This window comes from Nicotiana sylvestris, chromosome 11 (assembly GCF_000393655.2).
Source record: "Nicotiana sylvestris chromosome 11, ASM39365v2, whole genome shotgun sequence".
Lineage (NCBI taxonomy): Eukaryota > Viridiplantae > Streptophyta > Magnoliopsida > Solanales > Solanaceae > Nicotiana > Nicotiana sylvestris.
In genome coordinates, this window is record NC_091067.1 from 40248159 (window position 1) to 40271543 (window position 23385).

Sequence of the window (23385 nt, forward strand, 5' to 3'; positions counted from 1 at the left end):
GCCTGCTCGCCCAAATCTCTCAACTACGACTGTCACACCTCCTTTTTGCGCGCCCGCCCCAAAGGGTAAATGCGCGAGGGAGTTTTTCCAATTTAAGTGACAATATTCGAAATGGGATTATTTATTTAATTCAGAGTCGCCACTTGGGAAAGGTTTGGATTTTAGTGTCCCAAGTTACCGGTTTATCTTGAATCCCAAATCGAGGAAATTTTCGACTTTCCAAATGAAGTCTGCCAACCAGAAATTCTAAGTAAGGAATTCTGTTGACCCGAGGGAAGGTGTTAGGCACCCTCGAATCCTGTGGTTCTAGCACGGTCGCTTAAATTGTTATAATGGCTAAATATCTGATTTAAATACATGTTATGACTTATGTGCTTTTATTAAGTTTAAACCGCTTTTATTATTATCATTTATTTTTTATAGAATTGCAACATCGTAAAAATGCATCTCGAACTACGTCACAATCAATGCACCCGTAGTTGTTAACACATTTCGACTCCATTGAGATTTGAATTTGGGTCACATAACTGCACACCCGAATTTAAGAATGTAATTTAATTAAGTCGCGCCTAAAGAGTCTAACGCGTTATTATCTTTGGGGAAGGCAGTGAAATTCACTAAACAGTCCATCCCAAATTCTAAGTATTTTAATATGTACATTTATGAGGGCCCATAGTTTGTGCATGTTATTTGGCGAGGCTCGTCTCATTTTTGAAAGGATAAACCTACAACGACTATATTTTCTATTTGTTTGTCTCTAAAAAATAGAAGAAAGAAAATACATGCTAATTGGATTACATATTTGGCCAACTCCGGGTTCTTATTAATTATCAGATTAATTATCTGCGAAGTGGGGAATTTCGTGCCTTATTGAACATGCTTTCAATTTGATAAAAGAAATTGCATACCAGGTAAATAGCATGCTAAGCTCATGCTAGACGTCTTTCAAGTTTAAATTTAAGCTAACCTATTTAAATAGATTAATTGAATTAAACTACTAGAAGTTGTTACTAATAGGATTCGAACGTGGTCCTATATACTGCCTAACGGGATCCGATGAAGTTAAGAACTCAAAAGATTAAAACTACGTTGTATTTAGCAAGGTTAAAGCATTATACCCTATATATACAACATATAGCTGAAAGGAAATCTAGTTATCACTATGCCAACTATTCGTGCATTCCACAAATCGCATGATTATATCATTCGTACAACCAAACAACTATAAATCACAATACTAAAAACAGACTAAAGCTTCAGTTAAGTACAAAAACTACCTATTGTTTTATTTTATTGAGTTATAACCTAGAAAGTTATACGAATCTATCAACATCTTACAAAAACAGTAATTACTGTAGCAAATGATTAAACTTCTTCAACACCTTTCATTTCATGCTTTAACTGTTACAACAATGTGAAATTCTAGTGTGTACCTAGATGCTGAAATGCAAAAGAAGAAGCAGAAGGTAGAGAAGTCAGCAACATCGACCAGAATGGCAGTAACAATAACAAATACAGCAGCAACAGTAGAGCAGAATCAACCCCAGATGGACAAACCAGAAGTAGCTCAATGAAACAAGTACCCAGTCCCCAAGTAAAAGAACAATAAGGCCCAGTCGAGACCCAGGAAACTCCAATGTTTATCAAGAGGTGATAGATGAATCCGGCACAATAACAGGACACAGTTTCTGATTTTCAGACACTCAAAGGAAAGAAAACCCAAGTTCCGAATAGAACAAAGTAGTTGACGCTGATTTCAAACAGAAGAAAAAGTGAATAAAAGTAGGATTTTCAAAGTCTTCTTTTGTTCTTAAATCTCTTTTCCTTTCCAGTTTTCTCTCCTCTCCCTTTCTGATTTTTGAACCTTTCACTATCTGTTCTGATTTTTAGACTATTTTTTCTGATTTTCAGAACTATATTTTTCAGAACTCTCTACCGTTTGTCTGTTTCCTCTATCTTCTTTTTTATCTCCTAAGGTCTGCCCTTTCAGAATCCTCCCTCTCTGTCTCTTCTATTCTGTTTTTATAGCTTAGAATCCAGCCTATTTCCCATTGAACTTCCCTCATGTGCCCTCTTCTGTTTTTCCACTCAAAACTTAAAAGAAAAGTATCCCCCATAAGATTCCCCTGACAACCAAACTCTTTTCATTATTAAAGTGCTTTATCATTTTATTAAACTAAACCAAACATGGGCAGCAGGAATGTATCCTGACAGCACATGCTGTCCAATTATTCTAATCCCCTAACTTCTGACCAAACACATGCTGCCCAGAGTCAAAAGTGAGCACTCATGCTATTAGATTGAACTACAATCTGTAATTCTTGCTAACACCAACAGCTAATCAATCCTTAGGTGATTTATGATTCAAATAAACACACTAACAAACAGCTATACTCAATTCTTTAATTGGATTCAAACAAAGCTTCAGCAGAAAATGAATAACATGAGTCAAATTATTACCATTCAAGGCTGAGACTAATTGACGACATATATCGAATCGACTAAGCGAATCACTACACATACAATCGAAACCAATGACCAAAATCCAACAGTATTGATCATGTGATTCAAATTGTACTGACCAAACAAAAGTTGCCCTGGAAACTAATTAATCGACCAAATTCAATTTCAGTCGATTCTATAGTTTATACACATATACACTATCAGTAAATGAAGAAGGACTTGACCAAATACAGAGGTCCGGGCAAGGTGGACAGAACAGTCGACAAAAATTCTAAAATAAATCAACTAAACATTTGGACATATGAACAGACATTTAACTATAACAAACAAAATGAACTGACAAAGAAAAGGAAAACAAAATACCTTAAAGTCTTGAAAAATCAGAAAGCTCTAGCTCGGATTTGAATCGACCTTTCTTGGGGTTGAACGGACTTTTATCCAAGTGTTCTCAACTGAGAACACTTCGATTAAGGCCCATTAAACCCTAATCTTCTAGTTCAAACGGACACAAATCGGACTCAGGACTTCTAGGGTTCCTAAGGGAAGATTTGGGATTCAGGTTGTCCTGGTTGGATTCGGACCAAGCCGAACCTGGTTTGGTCATGAGGGAGGTCAGGGGAGTGCTTGGCATGGATTTGGGGTGGTTTGGTGTAGGTCGAGGTCTGGCTCGAATCTTCAAATGAAGATTCGAGATGGTGGGGGAAGATTCGAGACCCACGGTTAGTGGATCTGTGTTCAGGGGGTCGAGGTGGTCCTAGGGTGTTAAGGTGGTGGTCGCCGGCATCCTTGCCATTGGGTTTATGGTGAGGGGAAAGGGGGGCGGCGCTAGGGTTCCATGGGGTTTGGGTCTGGTGAGGACGACCTAAGGGCGGGGGGTCTGGCTTGGGGGCGTGGGGTAAGAGGGATGGGCTTATATACGGGGTAGGTGAGTGGATCCAAGCCGTTGGATCTAATGAGATCAACTGTTTGGATTACTTTAACTATATGAAACGGGGTCGTTTGGTCTTATGCTGGAACGGATCGAACCGTGTTTCATTGGGTCGGGTTAAGTAATGGGTAAGGGAGATGGGACGAGGGCCATTAGATCGACCTGGTTTGAACGGCTGAGATGGATTGTCCTTGAAACGACGTAGTTTTGGTGTCAAACTACATCGTTTTGGTGGCCTGGGAGATGGGCTGCTTGGACCGGCTGCCTTGGGCTGCTTTTGGGCCTCAAATTTTAAAAAGAAAACATGCCCAATCCGATTTTAAACCAATTTGCACTCTTTTCTTTTATTTTCTAATTTTAAAACACAAAACCTAATTAAAAATGAAATTAAACACCCATTAATTAGAACTTAACACAATTATCACACATATATTAAAATATTTAAATAGGTAAAATCACACCATGGCGACAAATAGAATAAAAGATGCATATTTTTTGTGATTTTCCTTTTAATAACCGAATTATGGTTTAATTACACATGACATATATATTTTGTATTTTTTGTTTGATAAGACTAAATAAGAATGGACAGAACCACAAATAACTACCAAAAAATGTCACGTAAATTTCAAAAATTGTACGGCGAGACCATTTGTTATTATTTTGATTTCTTTTGGAGTGATTGTCGCGTAAACAAAAATCACGTGCTCACAGCTGCCCCTCTTTGTCCGAAAACACAGAGAGTTTTCGTGCAAAGATAAAGTGAGCGGATATGAGCGATTTTTGCCTATTGGAATACTCCGTGTGAAGCATATTTTGAAAGATTTGACCAAATCTTTGCTTCAAAGATTTCCTACATATCCTGGGCTAAACAGGAATCAGGTCAATGTAGTTTGGGAAATTTTGGTAGCTGGGACTACCATGGGATGACAATGCTTGTTGTTACTACTGCTGCTGTTGCCACTAATGCTTACCGACCGCCTTATTACAACCAAAGGAAACTGAAACTGATCTAACTATTTATGTCTGTCAACCGCTAGTTACAAGATTCCTATCTATAATTCTTTTGCAACTTGATCTTGGGTCTTAGCTGATTCTGCTTGTAGACTTCGATCCGAATCTTGATGCTTGCAAGTTGTAGGCGCTTGTTTATTTCTGCAGTATTGAATGAAACGGGATTGGCGGAGCTCGGGAACTCGATCAACTTTTGGAGCGATCCGCCCTTTGTTTGTTCCAATATCTCGGAACATCTTCTTTTGTCCCTTTCTTCTTTTCTTTATTCTGGATTGAGACTCATCCCGTAGGTCGTCTCGATCCATGCGCCTCGAGGTCAGACCTGCTGAGACAAACAAAACAAACGAACGAAATTTTCTGCCCCAGTTTCACTAGGAAAATTTCGTGAATTAATCGCCATGACAAATTACCGAATTGATAAGGGGATTGGAAAACTCTAGTCTACAAAACGCAACTCAGGGATTGGAGTCATAATGTTGTCATAAGGTAAAAACGCTCAGTTCAGGGATTGGAGCCCTAATGCTGGCTAACAGAAAAATGCTCAGTTCAGGGTTGGAGCCCTAACGCTGGCTAAATGGAAGAATGCTCAGTTCAGGGTTGGAGCCCTAATGCTGGCTAAATGGAAGAATGCTCAGTTCAGGGTTGGAGCCCTAATGCTGGCTAAATGGAAGAATGCTCAGTTTAGGGTTGGAGCCCTAATGCTGGCTAACAGAAAAATGCTCAGTTCAGGGTTGGAGCCCTAATGTTGGCTAACAGGAAAATGCTCAGTTCAGGGTTGGAGCCCTAATGCTGGCTAACAGAAAATGCTCAGTTCAGGGTGGAGCCCTAATGCTGGCTAACAGGAAAATGCTCAGTTCAAGGTTGGAGCCCTAATGCTGGCTAGATGGAAAATGCTCAGTTCAGGGTTGGAGCCCTAATGCTGGCTAACAGAAAAATGCTCAGTTCAGGGTTGGAGCCCTAATGCTGGCTAAATAGAAAATGCTCAGTTCAGGGTTGGAGCCCTAATGCTGGCTAACAGAAAAATGCTCAGTTCAGGGCTGGCTAAATGGAAAATGCTCAGTTCAGGGTTAGAACCCTAATGCTGGCCAACAGAAAAATGCTCAGTTCAGGGTTGGAGCCCTAATGCTGGCTAACAGGAAAATGCTCAGTTCAGGGTGGAGCCCTAATGCTGGCTAACAGAAAAATGCTCAGTTCAGGGTTGGAGCCCTAATGCTAGCTAAAAGGAAAATGCTCAGTTCAGGGTTGGAGCCCTAATGCTGGCTAACAGAAAAATGCTCAGTTCAGGGTTGGAGCCCTAATGCTGGCTAACAGAAAAATGCTCAGTTCAGGGTTGGAGCCCTAATGCTGGCTAAATGGAAAATGCTCAGTTCAGGGTTGGAGCCCTAATGCTGGCTAAATGGAAAATGCTCAGTTCAGGGTTGGAGCCCTAATGCTGGCTAACAGAAAAATGCTCAGTTCAGGGTTGGAGCCCTAATGCTGGCTAACAGAAAAATGCTCAGTTCAGGGTTGGAGCCCTAATGCTGGCTAACAGAAAAATGCTCAGTTCAGGGTTGGAGCCCTAATGCTGGCTAAATGGAAAATGCTCAGTTCAGGGTTGGAGCCCTAATGCTGGCTAACAGAAAAATGTTCAGTTCAGGGTTGGAGCCCTAATGCTGGCTAAATGGAAAATGCTCAGTTCAGGGTTGGAGCCCTAATGCTGGCTAACAAAAAAATTCTCAGTTCAGGGTTGGAGCCCTAATGCTGGGTAACATGAAAATGCTCAGTTCAGGGTTGAAGCCCTAATGCTGGCTAACAGAAAAATGCTCAGTTCAGGGTTGGAGCCCTAATGCTGGCTAATTGGAAAATGCTCAGTTCATGGGTTGGAGCCCTAATGCTGGCTAACAGAAAAATGCTCAATTTAGGGTGGAGCCCCAATGCTGGCTAACAGGAAAATGCTCAGTTCAGGGTGGAGCCCTAATGCTGGCTAAATGGAAAATGCCGGTGATTCTAAACTGACCCTTTTTTTGAGTTTTCTTCTTTTAGTAAAACGTAAAAGAGAATTTTGGGGAAACTTCCCTTTTGAGCGGACTCCTTTGCCGAGACGTTTCTTGCACTCATGTATTTCTCTTCTTTTTGGGTGGCAACCTGCTTCTTGTACGGTTGCTCTGGATCACACCTGTTTTAATTTCAAACAAAGGACAATTGTTAGTTCGGAAATGGCGGTTGGTTCGGTGACCTTGATTGTTCCAGTTGCTTTGTTGCGTCCTTATTTCTGTTGAGAAACTTTGCCATTGATTGGATTCACAGGCGAAACCCTTTGGACTGCTGAGACTTGCGTTTCCAGATTTTGCGATGATTTGCCTTGTAAGGCTTTGGTTTTTTTTTTATATATCATCCCATTCTGCTTGGGGATTTTCCAGTGGGGATTTTTATTGGGGAGACTCTGTGGGGATTTGTACAAGGGGAGGCTCTGTGGGGATTTGTCTAAAGGGAACTCTGTGAGGATTTTTTTACAAAGCAGACTCGCTGGGGATTTGCTGGGGCAGACTCTTTGGGGAATTTTTACAAAGGGAGGCTCTGTGGAGATCTTTACAAAGGGAAACCTTGTGGGGATTTGTCTTTGGGGATTTTTTTATGGTTGTGGCTCTACTTCGAATGCAGCCGACATCATGATTCATTGGGTTTGGACAAACGTACCACTGAAGCGGGGTATTTACTTCTTACGAAACAGAATTCCGTGAAACTGGTCCTGCCACCTATTCTTTCCTGGTATATCTGGAACTTGGAGTTAAAATGGAAGGGATTCAAAGAAAAGTAAAATGAAGAACGGAGAAAGCAAATTTTTAGGAGAGAGGTGTCCCTTTCAGGACAAGAAGGACTTATCTGATGGAAACATGCTGACTTTAAATTGACATGACATGCTTTTTGGACTGGACGCCTGACCTTCAATGAGCTTGCATTTCCTCATGAACCAAAATGGATCTATGTTTCCAAACCGGTGGAACTTTGCCGAGACTTCCTGAGGTGGAGCCATCCTTTCGACCGACAGCGCCCTTTGCGGGTTTTCGCTAGTTAACCTCTCTCATTTCTCTTCCTGTCATCGCTTGATAGCACTCTTTGAGAGTTTTTACTAAACAAGCTCTCTCATTTTGGTCTCTCTACTCCCGTCGCCTCACGGTGCCCGAAGGTTTTCACCGACAAGACTCTCTCATTTTATTTCTCTCAATTCTGAATGTACCGGCCTCCAATTGAGATATCTCTTGGCCCCCCTACCTTTGGTAATTGATTCGAAGTACTTGTGCTTGGTAAAGAATTGTGGATGACACTACAATTTCTATGCTGTTTGGTGTGCCCCGGTTTCAATTTCAGGGTAAATGGGATTTTATTGTTGGTGTGACTGAACCTCAGAGAGAGGCTGCTTACGTATCCTTTAGGAACCAAGTCAGACGTAGTTCAGGCTCAATCAATGTTTTGTTGTGTTTTTCTTTCTTTTTTTCTTCTTTTTTTCGATAGGTAGCCAAAGAAATGTAACCGGTTCAAAGGGCTTGTAGGGAGAGTTGATAGTGTTTGGGGTAGTGGGAATAAAACCTTCATCATTTCAAATGTGTCAGGACCACTGGAGTATAACTCAGTCATAGTACCTTTTGACTGCATCCGCATTCATTACTGTTTCAGGATCATTTCCTTCAATATCACCTAGATACAATGCTCCTCTCGGCAATATCTTCCTGATGATGTATGGGCCTTTCAAATTTGGAGCAAATTTCCCTTTCGCTTCCTGGTGATGTGGCAGAATGCGCCTCAATACCAGTTGACCGACTTCAAAATTCCTGGGTCGGACTTTCTTGTTGTAAGCACGGGTCATTCTTCGTTGGTACAATTGCCCGTGACAAACTGCGGCCATTCGTTTCTCGTCAATCAAAGTCAACTGCTCCAATCGAGTCTTAACTCACTCGCTATCTTCAATTTCTGCTTCGACAATGGTTCGGAGCGAAGGAATTTCTACCTCCACTGGTATCACAGCCTCGGTCCCATAAACCAAAAGATAAGGGGTTGCTCCTACTGACGTGCGTACCGTAGTGCGATATCCCAACAATGTAAAGGGTAACTGCTCATACCACTGTCGGGAACTCTGGATCGTCTTCCTCAAAATCTTCTTGATGTTCTTGTTTGCTGCTTCCACAGCGCCATTGACCTTGGGCCGATAAGGAGTGGAATTCCTATGCGTTATTTTGAACTGTTCGTATACATCCCCCATCAAGTGACTATTCAGGTTTGCCGCATTATCTGTGATGATAGTCGCAGGAATACCAAAACGACAAATAAGATTTGAATGCACAAAATCCACTACAGCCTTTTTAGTGACTGACTTAAGAGTGACAGCTTCCACCCATTTTGTGCAGTAGTCTATAGCAACCAATATAAATCTGTGTCCGTTTGAGGTCTTCGGCTCGATCGGACCAATGACATCCATACCCAAGCAATGAATGGCCAAGGTGCAGACATGGGATGCAGTTCTGTGGGGGCGCATGAATCAAATCGTCGTGCACCTAACACTGATAACACTTTCGAACGAAGCTAAAACAGTCATTTTCCATGGTCATCCAGTAATAACCTGCTCGAAGGATTTTCTTTTCCAAAACATACCCGTTCATGTGGGGCCCGCACACTCCTACGTGTACTTCGTGCATGATTCTTCCCGCTTTCTTGGCGTCAACACATCTTAGCATATTGAGGTCCGGGGTCCTCTTATACAACAACTCGCCGCTCAAAAAGAAACCACTTGCATGCCGCCTAATGGTTCTCTTTTGATCTCCAGTAGCATGTTCGGGGTATTCTTGTGTCTTCAAGAACCTCTTGATATCATGGTACCATGGCTGTGTACTCGATCCTGCCTCGATTGCTTTGCAGTAACCGTGTCTTTCCCTGATTTGGATTTCCAAGGGATCGACGTGGGCGTTGCCTGGGTAGGGTAGCATTGAAGCCAAGGTAGCAAGTGCATCCGCTAGTTCATTGTGACACCACGGGATATACCTGAACTCTATTGATTTAAAATGCTTGCCAAGGTCCTCCACGTGCTGTCGGTAAGGAATAAGCTTGATATCCCGAGTTTCCCATTCACCTTGGTCTTGCCGGATAATCAGGTCAGAATCTCCCAAAATCAATAAATCTTCGACATCCTGATCGATCGCCATATGCATGCCCATGATGCAGGCTTCATACTCAGCTATATTGTTCGTGCAAAAGAAACGCAGTCTAGCTGTAGCAGGATAATGCTGACCAGAGGGCGAGATCAAAATTGCCCCGATTCCTACACCTTTGGCGTTTACGGCCCCATCAAAGAACATCTTCCAAACATGAGCATTTTCCGAGACTACTTCTACGGTGTTTATTTCTTCGTCCGGAAAATAAGTACTCAATGGTTGGTATTCTTCATCAACCGGGTTTTCGGCCAAATGATCGGCTAACGCCTGGGCTTTCATTGTCGTGTGGGTGACATAGACTATGTCAAATTCAGTAAGCAAGATTTGCCACTTGGCCAGTCTTCTAGTAGGCATTAGTTTCTGAAATATATACTTCAAAGGATCCAGCCTGCTTATGAGGTAAGTAGTGTGAGCTTGGAGATAATGTCTCAACTTTTGAGCGACCCACGTCAAAGCACAACACGTTCTTTCTAGCAGAGTGTACTTGGCCTCGTAGCCGGTGAATTTCTTGCTCAAGTAGTAGATCGCTTGTTCCTTCTTTCCGGTTATGTCATGTTGCCTGAGGATGCAACCGAAAGAATTTTCCAAGACTGTTAGATACAAGAACATCGGTCTTTCTGGCTCTGGCGGGACCAAAATGGGGGGATTTGAAAGATATTCTTTGATTTTCTCAAAAGCTTCTTGACACTCAGCCGTCCATTTGATCGTTGCATCTTTCCTCAATAGCTTAAATATGGGCTCACACGTGCTCGTGAGCTGGGCAATGAATCGACTGATATAGTTTAACCTGCCCAACAGACTCATCACGTCTTTCTTCGTTCTCGGGGGAGGTAGATCTCTGATAGATTTAATCTTTGTTGGATATAATTCGATACCTCTCTTACTCACTATGAAGCCCAAAAGCTTGCCCGATGGGACTTCGAAAGCACATTTGGCTGGGTTCAGCTTCAAGTCGTACTTCCTCAGTCTCTCGAAGAACATCCTCAAATCTTTGATGTGATTATCCTGCGTCCTGGACTTGACTATCACGTCGTCCACATACACCTCTATTTCTTGATGCATCATGTCATGAAAAATGGCAGTCATGGCCCTCATGTAAGTTGCCCCAGCATTCTTCAGACCAAATGGCATAACCCGATAACAGTAAGTGCCCCAAGGTGTAGTGAAGGCAGTCTTCTCGGCGTCTTCTTCATCCATCAACACCTTATGATACCCAGCGTAACAATCTACGAAAGACTGCATCTCATGTTTGGCGCAATTATCAACAAGGATGTGGATGTTGGGCAATGGGAAATTGTCTTTGGGACTCGCCCTATTCAAGTCTCGATAATCCACACATACCCGAGGCTTTCCATCTTTTTTCGGCACTGGAACTACATTTGCCAACCATGTGGTATTCTGGACTACCCGAATCACTCCCGTTTTCAGCTGCTTGGTGATCTCTTCTTTAATTTTGTCACTGACATCAGTTTTGAATTTTCTTTGCTTTTGTTGAACTGGATGACAGTCAGGGTGAATTGGCAATTTATGAACCACTAGATAAACACCTAGTCCTGGCATGTCATCGTATGACCAAGCAAACACATCTTTAAATTCAAAAAGGAGTTGAATTATCGTGTCTCGCGTTTTCTCATCTGTGTGAATGCTTATTTTGGTCTCTCAGATTTCTTCGGGAGTTCCCAAATTAACCGGTTCGGTGTCATTCAGATTCGGCTTAGGTTTATTCTCAAAGTGTTCCAATTCTCGGTGTCACACCTCCTTTTTACGTACCCGCGAGGGGACAAGGGAGTTTTATCCAATTAAAGGACAATCGAAACGAGATTTATTTATTTATTTCAGAGTCGCCACTTGGGAGATTTAGGGTGTCCCAAGTCACCAATTTTAATCCCGAATCGAGGAAAAGAATGGCTTCATATTACAGTCTGCGTACCAGAAATCCGGATAAGGAATTCTGTTAACCCGGGAGAAGGTGTTAGGCATTCCCGAGTTCCGTGGTTCTAGCACGGTCGCTCAACTGTTATATTTGGCTTGATTATCTGATTTTATACAAACGTGAACTTATGTGCCAATTTTATCTTTTAACCGCTTTTATCATTCACTGTTATTTTTATAGGACTTGCAACGTCGTGAAAACATGTCTCGAACCACGTTACATCAATGCACCCGTGGTTATTGACATATCTCGACTCGGTTGAGATTTGGATTTGGGTCACATAAATGTGCACCCGAATTAAGAAAAATAAATTATTAAGACGCGCCTAAAGCAACTAACGTATTGTTATTTTGGGGAAGGCCGTAAAATTCGCTAAACGGTCTGTCCCGAATTCTAAGTGTTTTAATATATATACATTTAGAGGGCCCCGCAGCTTGTGCATTTTTTGTTGGTCGAGGCTCGTCTCATTCATTATTTTTAAAAGGAAGTTGCAACGTCATGGAAATGCATCTCAGACCACGCCACAATCAATGTACCCGTGATTAGAGACACATTTCGACTCCGTTGAGATTTGGGTTTGGGTCACATAAATGTGCACCCGAGTTAGGGAGAATAAATTGTTAAAGGCGCGCCTAAAGCAACTAGCGCATTATTATTTTTTGGGTAGGGCCGTGAAATTTGCTAAACGGCCCGTCCCGGAATCTAAGTATTTAATACATATATTTTGTGAGGGCCCCGCAATTTGTACATCTTTTATTTGGCGAAGCTTGTCTCATTTTTTATTTTTATTTTTTTTAAAAGGATGTCATTTTTATGCCTTTAGCAATACTAAACCTTACAGCCACTTACAACTAAAATCTCATAACTTGTCAAAAGTTTAACAAAAGAAATTAAGCGAATGAGTGTTTTGGGCGTAGTAACAACAGGTACTAATACTAATTTTGTCCGAATGAACTAAGAAAATGAAGGGACGAACAAATTAACGTCAATTATGACATAGAACACCTAATACGACTTAATCAAATGACATCAAATAAGCAAGAATAACATAACGCAAAAAATGAACAAAAATGCATACGGTGAAACATAAGCGGAAAATTACCATACCGATTTCTATATTGCATCTTTGAACATTCAACGTAACATTTCTTTATCTAATACATTGAGGTTTACTAACCTGAACAAACAGAAACGGATAGAGCCATGGACCAACCCTCAACATCGACCTCAACGGATAACCTCGAACGGGAACCCATGGAAACAGTCATCAAAGCTCAAACGGAATAGCTCGCACCAGAAACTCAAACACGAACGGACTGAAAACGAGTCATGGCTGTTACTGGTTTTTCCAGATGGTTATTTGGACGCTCGTCACTTTTAAAGGCTGGGTTCGACGGGGTGTGACGGGTGAAGCATGAGGTTGAGCTGGAGGTTTGGTGGGCGATGAGGCAGCGCGACGCCGGAAATGCAGCAGCAGTCGCTGCTTGATGGAGTCTGGACACGGTGGGGAAGCTGACGGGCTGGGGTTGGTTATGCGACTGGTCGCGATGGAGATTGGAGGAGAAGGAGTGGTCGTGGGCTTTGTTGGTTCTGCAGGTGGTCGACGGAGTGATGGTTGAGGATCAGTGACGACGAGGGGGAAGCTGGTGGTTTGACGGTGTGAGACGATGAGGGAGTCGGGCTGGTATGCTGGTAGCGGGCAGTAGGTTGACGGGCCTGTTTGGTGGTGGTTCCGGCGTTGGGGGAGTGGGGTCGAGGGACAGTGACGACGGGGAGCTGGTGGTTGGGACAGAGGGAGTGGTGGTTTCGGGGTAGCGGACGTTTCTGGTTTTTGGGACAGTAGGGTTTCTCTTCTTCTTCTTTAGGAAGAAGAAGCATGAACAGTGCCCCTCCTCACCTTTCAAAAATCTGTCCCCCCCTTTTCCCTTGCCTTGTCCGTGCATTTGTAGCCAATGCCAAGAAGATGGACCCCACGTGTGTAGGGGTCCAAGATTTGTGTCCCCCATGCGCGGTGGGGTTCCCCGTGTACGGTGTTCCGTCCGTGTTCCCCACGCTTGTCCTCCTTGTGTGGTGGACTCGGATTATTATTGGCTAGGTCCGAAAATTAGGCCTAAAAACGAGTAGTTTGAACCCGAATATTATTCTTTTGCCCGGACCCGAGAAATAGGAACACGACGTTGCTCAACTGATTATGTAAGCAAAATAGCTACTAAAAATAAGCCTAATATTTAAACAAAACTATATCTTTTTAATATTTTTCAAGATTAAAATAGCTACAAAATATTAATAAAACTATTTTTGGTAATTTTCGTTTTTATATAAAGATAAAATATAAAGTAATATTTTTGTATTTTTCAAAAACTAAAATGACTACAAAACATTAATAGAACTATATTTTTTGGTAATTTTCGAAATTATATAAAGTACAAAAAATAAGGTACGATTTTTTTGTATTTTTTCAAGTTTATAAGAAATACATAAACTAAAATTTATATATATATTTTTGTAATTTTTCCTTTTGCGACAAAATAAAGTAAAATAGTTAAAATAGCTATATTAGACCTAAATTAAATATTTACGCTAAAAATGTGAAAATTCTCGGGGAGGGTCAAAAATCACGTGTCTACAGCTGCCCTCTTTGACTGGAAACATGAAGAGTTTTCCGACAAAGAACGACTAGACATGTTTTTGACCCGACCATTATTTGGAGGGACTACACTAAGGAAAGGAAGGGGATGTGACCGAGCTCTGGTATCTGAGCTGCCTACATATCCTTGGTTATACTGGAATCAGGCCACGTGTAGTTCGGGAATGAGAGAGGTGGTAGAGTGTACCGAGGTGAAGAGCCGATCGAGGTGCCAAGCCGTCGAGGTTCCGGTCCGCGGTCCTGTCATTACATCAAAAATGAAAACTGAAAAGACTAACTAAGCCTATCAGCCACTAGTTACAAGGATTCCTATCTATAAGTCTTCTGAAACTTGATCTTGAGTCTTGAATGGTGCTTCATACAGACTTTGGATTTGAACCTTGATACTTGATAGTTGTAGGCGCTAGTTCTTGAGCAGACCACATATGTTCTCCACTCCCATACTTTGGATTCCTTTTTCTTTTTCTTTTTTTTTCCTTTTTTTGTGACTAGCTTCTGTTGATCATCTCAGATTGTTGACTCGCATTCTTGAGGCGAGCTTCTGCCGTTTACAACTTGGATTGAATGCTGGAGATTTCTGTTGTAGCCTTATGCCTTCCAGTGGGTTACTGCTTTATCCTCTGTTCTACAGGCGGACTCCTGACTTCTTCAATCTTCGACATACAACAACATCCGCTCTACAGGCAGGCTCCTGACAACCAAAACAAACAAAACAAACGAAAATTTCCTAACCCAGTTTGCACTGGGAAGATTTGTGAGTCGTTAGCAAAACTGTAACCCACTTATACTACTGATGCAATGATGAGAGTAAACTAAAAACTAGACTGGGATGTGCATCTCCTACGAGTAAAACCAAAAACTCTTGCTAGCAAATGTGTCTGCTAAACTAAAACCTCAATGACTCGAACTAGGAGGTGTGTCTCCTATGGTTGAATCGGAATGAACTAAACTAGGAAGTGCGTCTCTTAAGGGTGAAAACTTCAGTGACTAGAACTAGGAAGTGCGTCTCCTATGAATAAAATCTCGGTTTAGGAAGTGCGTCTCCTAAAAAAACTTGAAAGACCTTGATTAGGAAGTGCGTCTCCTACGGGTAAACTTCAAAGAACTGGACTAGGAATTGCGTCTCCTATTGTCGAACTTAAAATGAATCAAACTAGGAAGTGCATCTCCTAAGGGTGAAATCTCAATTCCGGAAGTGCGTCTCCTGAAATAAAATATGACCTGAAAAAGCCAAACTAGGAAGTGCGTCTCCTATTGGTAAAACTTATTCTTAGGAAGTGCGTCTCCTATTGGTAAAGACGTGGAATGTATTCCCTTGTTATACAGGTGGGCGCCTAATGGTAAAGACATGAAAAATTATATGCCCGCATTATACTCGTGGACGACCTAGAATATGAAATGATCATACAAAAATGTATTCCCGCATTATACTAGTGGGCAACCTAGAACAGAAATGAAAAGACAGAAAGTATTCCCGCACTATACTAGTGGGCGACCTAGAACATGAATGTATTCCCGCATTATACTGGTGGGCGACCTAGAACAGAAAAGTATTCCCGCATTATACTGGTGGGCGACCTAGAACAGAAAGTATTCCCGCATTATACTGGTGGGCGATCTAGAACAGAAAGTATTCCCGCATTATACTGGTGGGCGACCTAGAACATGAATGTATTCCCGCATTATACTGGTGGGCGACCTAGAACAGAAAAATATTCCCGCATTATACTGGTGGGCGACCTAGAACAAAAAGGTATTCCCGCATTATACCGGTGGCGACCTAGAACAGAAATGTATTACCGCATTATACTGGTGGGTGACCTAGAACAAAAATGTATTCCCGCATTATACTGGTGGGCGACCTAGAACAGAATATATTCCCACATTATACTGGTGGGCGACCTAGAACAGAAATGTATTCCCGCATTATACTGGTGGGCGACCTAGAACAGAAAGTATTCCCGCATTATACTGGTGGGCGACCTAGAACAGAAAGTATTCCCGCATTATACTAGTGGGCGACCTAGAACATGAATGTATTCCCGCATTATACTAGTGGGCGGCCTAGAACAGAAATGTATTCCCGCATTATACTGGTGGGTGACCTAGAACAGAAAAGTATTCCCGCATTATAATGGTGGGCGACCTAGAACAGAAATGAAAAGACAGAAAGTATTCCCGCATTATACTGGTGGGCGACCTAGAAAAGAAATGTATTCCTGCATTATACTGGTGGGCGACCTAGAACAGAAAAGTATTCCCGCATTATACTGGTGGGCGACCTAGAACAGAAAAGTATTCCCGCATTATACTGGTGGGCGACCTAGAACAGAAAATGTATTCCCGCATTATACTGGTGGGCGACCTAGAACAGAAATGTATTCCCGCATTATACTGGTGGGTGACCTAGAACAAAAATGTATTCCCGCATTATACTGGTGGGCGACCAAGAACAGAAAAGTATTCCCGCATTATACTGGTGGGCGACCTAGAACAGAAATGAAAAGACAGAAAGTATTCCCGCATTATACTGGTGGGTGACCTAGAACAGAAATGTATTCCCGCATTATACTGGTGGGCGACCTAGAAAAAAATGAAAAAACAGAAATGTATTCCCGCATTATACTGGTGGGCGACCTAGAACAGAAATGTATTCCCGCATTATACTGGTGGGCGACCTAGAACAAAAATGTAAAGACAGAAAGTATTCCCGCATTATACTGGTGGGCGACCTAGAACAGAAAAGTATTCCCGCATTATACTAGTGGGCGACCTAGAACAGAAAAGTATTCCCGCATTATACTGGTGGGCGACCTATAACAGAAATGTATTCCCGCATTATACTGGTGGGCGACCTAGAACAGAAAAGTATTCTCGCATTATACTGGTAGGCGACCTAGAACAAAAACGTATTCCCGCATTATACTGGTGGGCGACCTAGAACAAAAATGTATTCCCGCATTATACTGGTGGGCGACCTAGAACATAAATGTATTCCCGCATTATACTGGTGGGCGACCTAGAACAGAAAAGTATTCCCGCATTATACTGGTGGGCGACCAAGAACAGAAAAGTATTCTAGCATTAAATATTTACGGGCGACCTAGAACAAAAAAGTATTCCCGCAATATACTGGTGGGCGACCTAGAACATAAATGTATTCCCGCATTATACTGGTGGGCGACCTAGAACATAAATGTATTCCCGCATTATACTGGTGGGCGACCTAGAACAGAAAAGTATTCCCGCATTATACTGGTGGGCGACCTAGAACAGAAAAGTATTCCCGCATTATACTGGTGGGCAACCTAGAACAAAAACGTATTCCCACATTATACTGGTAGGCGACCTAAAACAGAAATGTATTCCCGCATTATACTGGTGGGTGACCTAGAACAAAAATGTATTCCCGCATTATACTGGTGGGCGACCTAGAACAGAAAAGTATTCCCGCATTATACTGGTGGGCGACCTAGAACAGAAATGAAAAGACAGAAAGTATTCCCGCATTATACTGGTGGGTGACCTAGAACAGAAATGTATTCCCGCATTATACTGGTGGGCGACCTAGAAAAAAATGAAAAAACAGAAATGTATTCCCGCATTATACTGGTGGGCGACCTAGAACAGAAATGTATTCCCGCATTATACTGGTGGGCGACCTAGAACAAAAATGTAAAGACAGAAAGTATTCCCGCATTATACTGGTGGGCGACCTAGAACAGAAAAGTATTCCCGCATTATACTAGTGGGCGACCTAGAACAGAAAAGTATTCCCGCATTATACTGGTGGGTGACCTAGAACAGAAATGTAAAGACAGAAAGTATTCCCGCATTATACTGGTGGGAGACCTAGAACAGAAAAGTATTCCCGCATTATACTGGTGGGCGACCTAGAACAGAAATGTATTCCCGCATTATACTGGTGGGCGACCTAGAACAGAAAAGTATTCTCGCATTATACTGGTAGGCGACCTAGAACAAAAACGTATTCCCGCATTATACTGGTGGGCGACCTAAAACAGAAATGTATTCCCGCATTATACTGGTGGGCGACCTAGAACATAAATGTATTCCCGCTTTATACTGGTGGGCGACCTAGAACAGAAAAGTATTCCCGCATTATACTGGTGGACGACCTAGAACAGAAATGTATTCCCGCATTATACTGGTAGGCGACCTAGAACAAAAAAGTATTCCCGCATTATACTGGTGGGCGACCTAGAACAAAAAAGTATTCCCGCATTGTACTGGTGGGCGACCTATAACAGAAATGTATTCCCGCATTATACTGGTGGGCGACCTAGAACATAAATGTATTCCCGCATTATACTGGTGGGAGACCTAGAACAGAAAGGTATTCCCGCATTATACTGGTGGGCGACCTAGAACAGAAATGTATTCCCGCATTATACTGGTGGGCAACCTAGAACAGAAATGTATTCCCGCATTATACTGGTGGGCGACCTAGAACAGAAATGTAAAGACAGAAATGTGTTCCTCTCGTTATACAGGTGGGTGTCCGTTTTCAACCACAACTTTGAGAATAAAATCCTATTTGAGGGCGGATGAACCCAACATATCCTATTTGAGGGCGGATGAACCCAAACTATCCTGTTGGAGGGCGGATGAACCCAAACTATCCTGTTGAGGGAGGATGAACCCAAACTATCCTGTTGAGGGCGGATGAACCCAAACTATCCTATTTGAGGGCGGATGAACCCAACATATCATATTCGAGGGCGGATGAACCCGACATATCCTGTTTGAGGGCGGATGAACCCGACATATCCTGTTTGAGGGATGATGAACCCAACATATCCTATTCGAGGGCGGATGAACCCGACATATCCTGTTTGAGGGCGGATGAACTCGACATATCCTATTCGAGGGCGGATGAACCCGATATATCCTATTGGAGGGCGGATGAACCCAACATATCCTGTTTGAGGGCGGATGAACCCTACATATCCTGTTTGAGGGCGGATGAACCCGACATATCCTGTTTGAGGGCGGATGAACCCAACATATCCTGTTTGAGGGCGGATGAACCCAACATATCCTATTCGAGGGCGGATGAACCCGAACTATTCTATTCGAGGGCGGATGAACCCAAACTATCCTGTTTGAGGGCGGATGAACCCAACATATCCTATTCGAGGGCGGATGAACCCGACATATCCTGTTTGAGGGTGGATGAACCCAACATATCCTATTCGAGGGCGGATGAACCCGACATATCCTATTCGAGGGCGGATGAACCCGACATATCCTATTCGAGGGCGGATGAACCCGACATATCCTATTCGAGGGCGGATGAACCCGACATATCCTGTTTGAGGGCGGATGAACTCGACATATCCTATTTGAGGGCGGATGAACCCGACATATCCTGTTTGAGGGCGGATGAACCCAAAAAAAAACTTGAAAATGTCTTACCTCGAAAACTTGATGTGGATTTTTTTGCTGGGAATGAATTTTCCCTTTCTCCCTCCCCACTCTGGGTTGTCCGACCCTCTTGAAACTTGGTCGAAACTCTGTCGAGGATGCTTCTACACCTCGATGATCTGCTGGGGGATAACATTGACGAGGATAACTCTGCTGAGTAAATATGTTATCTTACTCTTTCCAGAACTACTTCCTTTTGAGTAGGATGTTTCATTCCTCTGCAAATTATTTCCCCTTTTTTTCTTTTTCTTTTTTCCTTTTTTTTTTGATTCGGCTTCTTCCTTCGAATATTACCTCCCTTGAGGCTCGTTTTGCCTTTCCCTGAAAGGAACCGCTGAGGATACCGATTTTTACCAAACTTGTGTTGGACTCCTTGGAACTGCTGGGGATAACACTGTTGAGGAATTATTTACTTACCTGTTGGGGGGTAAAATGTTATCAGCTGGGGATAACGCTGTCGAGGATAACACTGCTGGGGGATTCTGATTCCTTCAGAACTGGTGCTTCACTCTTCGGAAGGTTGTTGGGAATGATGCTGGCCTCTCGCTTTTCTGAGCTCAAGTTTCATCCCTTTGCTGGGGAACAACTTCCTCCATTGAAACTTATTATGTTGGGGGAAACACTGGTTCTAAGACCACTTCCCTTGAGACTGGTGTTATCTTTAATTTTTCCCGAATGGGTGCCTGACTTCCAGAAAATTTTCTAAATGGAAAGGAAAAGTTTCTGCCCCAGTTTGATAATATCCCTTGTGGCATGCATTTCTGGCATCAATGCCATTTCCTTTACCTATTTCAAATCAAACAAAATCTGTTAGTTTAAAACATGGTGGTTGGTCGTGATACTCCTACTGGGATGGCTTTTCCCTTTTTCCTTCCTTGCTCTGCGTTCAACAACTTGTTGGGGATGATATTATTTGCTGGGGATAATCCCTTTCTGCTGGGGATATCCCTCTTCTTTTGTGGCATAGCTCGGAAACTGGCATTTCCCCGACTTTTAGTCTTGTATGAATTCCCCACAAATCATGCTCACTGCTTTCCTTGCTTTGTTCACGGGTCTTGGCCTTGAGGTTTATAACCTTAGTTTTGGCAAGGATATCCCTCTTGACACTCGTCAATCCTTTTTGTCAATTCCCTTTTGTTGGGGATATTTTTCTTGATACTGGCATCGCGCTTGTTCCTTGCTGACTATACCATTTGGATGTACTAGTCAGATCTCATTTTGTATAATTGGAAAGCTGATGGCATATTTTGAAGTCAATTCTCACTTGTTCTGACCAAACAGACTCTATTGGGGAATTTTTCTATGAAAGGAAAAGATAAAAGGGAACAGAATAAAAAGACAAAGGAAAAAGATGATTCTTTAACAAAAGAAACTATAAACAAAAACCTATCAAACGCAGATACCGACTCTAATGGTCATGACATGCACATGTGGCCTATCCTCCCCCGTCAATCGTTCTTTCAAGACCCTCAATTGGCGATTCCCCATCTGATTCTCAATCTTATTCGACTTGTAGTGCCCAAAGAGTTTTCACTATCAAGTCTCTCTCATTTTGGTTTGTCTCACAGCTTTCATCGCCTTAGGGTGCCTGTGAAGGTTTTCACCGATAAGACTCTCTCATTTGTATCACTTTCCAGCTGGGAATTTGGAGTGTTGCCGGTATGACTCTCTCTGCTGGAGATTAGAGTCCTTTCTGCTGTGGAACAGAATGTTATGTTTGCCGGTAAGACTCTCATTTGTCTGACTTGGCATCTTTTGAAGACTGATCAGAAGGTCTTTCTTTGGACCGTAATGTGGGTTTTAGGATAGGGCTTAGAAAGAAAGGGTATTAAACGCTCAAAAATGCATCGATTTTGGGTTATTAATTACAACCTTCAGAACTAGATTTATTTACAACAAACGTGACCGTTGCCCCAGTTTCTTGCTTGGGGATATTTTAATTGATTTTTTTTTCAATATTTTGACCGAGCCGTGAAGCGCCTACGTATCCTCTTTGAGGAATCAGGTCAAACGTAGTTCCCAATTCCTTTTTTTTTTATTTGACTCTTTTTTTTGTTTTCGTTATCATTTTTCTTTTCTTTTTTTTCCCTTTTTCATTTTGTTGTTTTCTTTTCTTTCTCTCTTTTTTTTCTTTCTTTTGTTTACCTGCCGCGCTTGCGTTTTCTATTCGTTGCTACTAATTCCGAACGAGGGGTATGAAAGAAAATAAATAAGGCTCAAAAGGGGTAACGAAAGATAAAGTGTTTAGGTAGCAGAACAAAATGTCTTCGTCATTCCAGTCTTCAAAACATGTCAAGTGCAAACAACACAATTAAACAATAGATTTATAGTCTCTTCCGATGGTGCTGGACTTGACAATTATGTTAAACATTTGCTTCTTCCTTTGTCATTTCTAAAGCACCGTTGGGCGACACTCTCATTATCATGGATGGCCCTCATGCCAATTTGGCGAATCTTTGCTTTTTAACGGTTTTCTTTGTGTTTAACTTGCCCCAGTTCCATATGACTCGGGCTCTGAATAATCTCAAACCGTCCTTATTTTCTTTAAATGTTCTGATCACCTCTCCAGGATTTTATGATTAACTTTTAAGATTAGGCCCGAACTGTGTGCGCATGTCATGTCACTAGAATCGGCGCTGAACAAAATGACAAAAGGACTAAATGAAAATATGACTGGAAATAATAAAAGATCGGATTTTACATTGGACTACCGGTGAAATAGTTAAAAAAACAAACCGGAATAAAATCCTAAACAACTGGACAGAACTTAAACAAACCGCTATGACAAATGGAAAGAAAAGAAAGTCTGATACAAGACAATACCCGAATTACAATCCTAATAATCCGAATAAAAGAAATGACAACAAAATAAGCCACCAAATGCCTCTTTCTTGCTACCAAGGAACGGAGCGTCCTCCCACTTTATCAAAACTGGCATCTTAGCCACTGAGCTTTGCATCAGTATTGTCAAGACCATTGCCAGCTTCAACATCAGCAACCTCTGCCAACAAGTTCCCAATAGGATTTGAGTGCTTCTGTTATCAGGCCTGATCCTCGCAGAGTGTGTATCATGAGATGCAAGTAAAAGGATTTTGCGCGATGTTCTGGGTGTCATTGTCCGGCTTACCACAAACCAACCACCTTAACTTTCTTTGCGAAACGAACAGGTCAGAATGGACTCAGTCGGTCCTCCTTATTAACAACATCTTCTTTTTTTTCTTTTTCTTTTTTTTTCGATTTTTTTTTCTTTTTTTTCCTCTTTTTTCATTTTTTTTCTTTTTTTTTCCTCTTTTTTCATTTTTTTTTCTTTTTTTTTCATTTCATTTTTTTTTCATTTTTTTTTGTTGTGGTCGAATCTTATGGAGATTGCCTTCGTATCATGACCCCGCATGAATCAGACCTTGCATAGTTCGGACCAATAAAAGATAAACAATAATAAACATTTTTTCTCTTCAATTTTCATAATAAAACAAATTGGGTTTCGAAGGTTTAAAGATGACCTACAAGCTTAAAAATCAAACAACCCGCATACTCTAATCAAAATATTTATAAACTCAAAAACAAACGGCCAGTTCCTTTTCCCGTTTGACAAATGCAACCCAATGGTTATTTTTTGCAAATGTGGCCCCATCCAAATTTCGCATGAATTTTGAGGCCAGTGAGGATTATTTTATGACACTTTACAAACTTGTCTGTTCTTTTACGAAAATAACCTTTCGACAACTGAAAGATACTCTAAGGCTATTTCGGCAAGAACGGTGTAAGACGC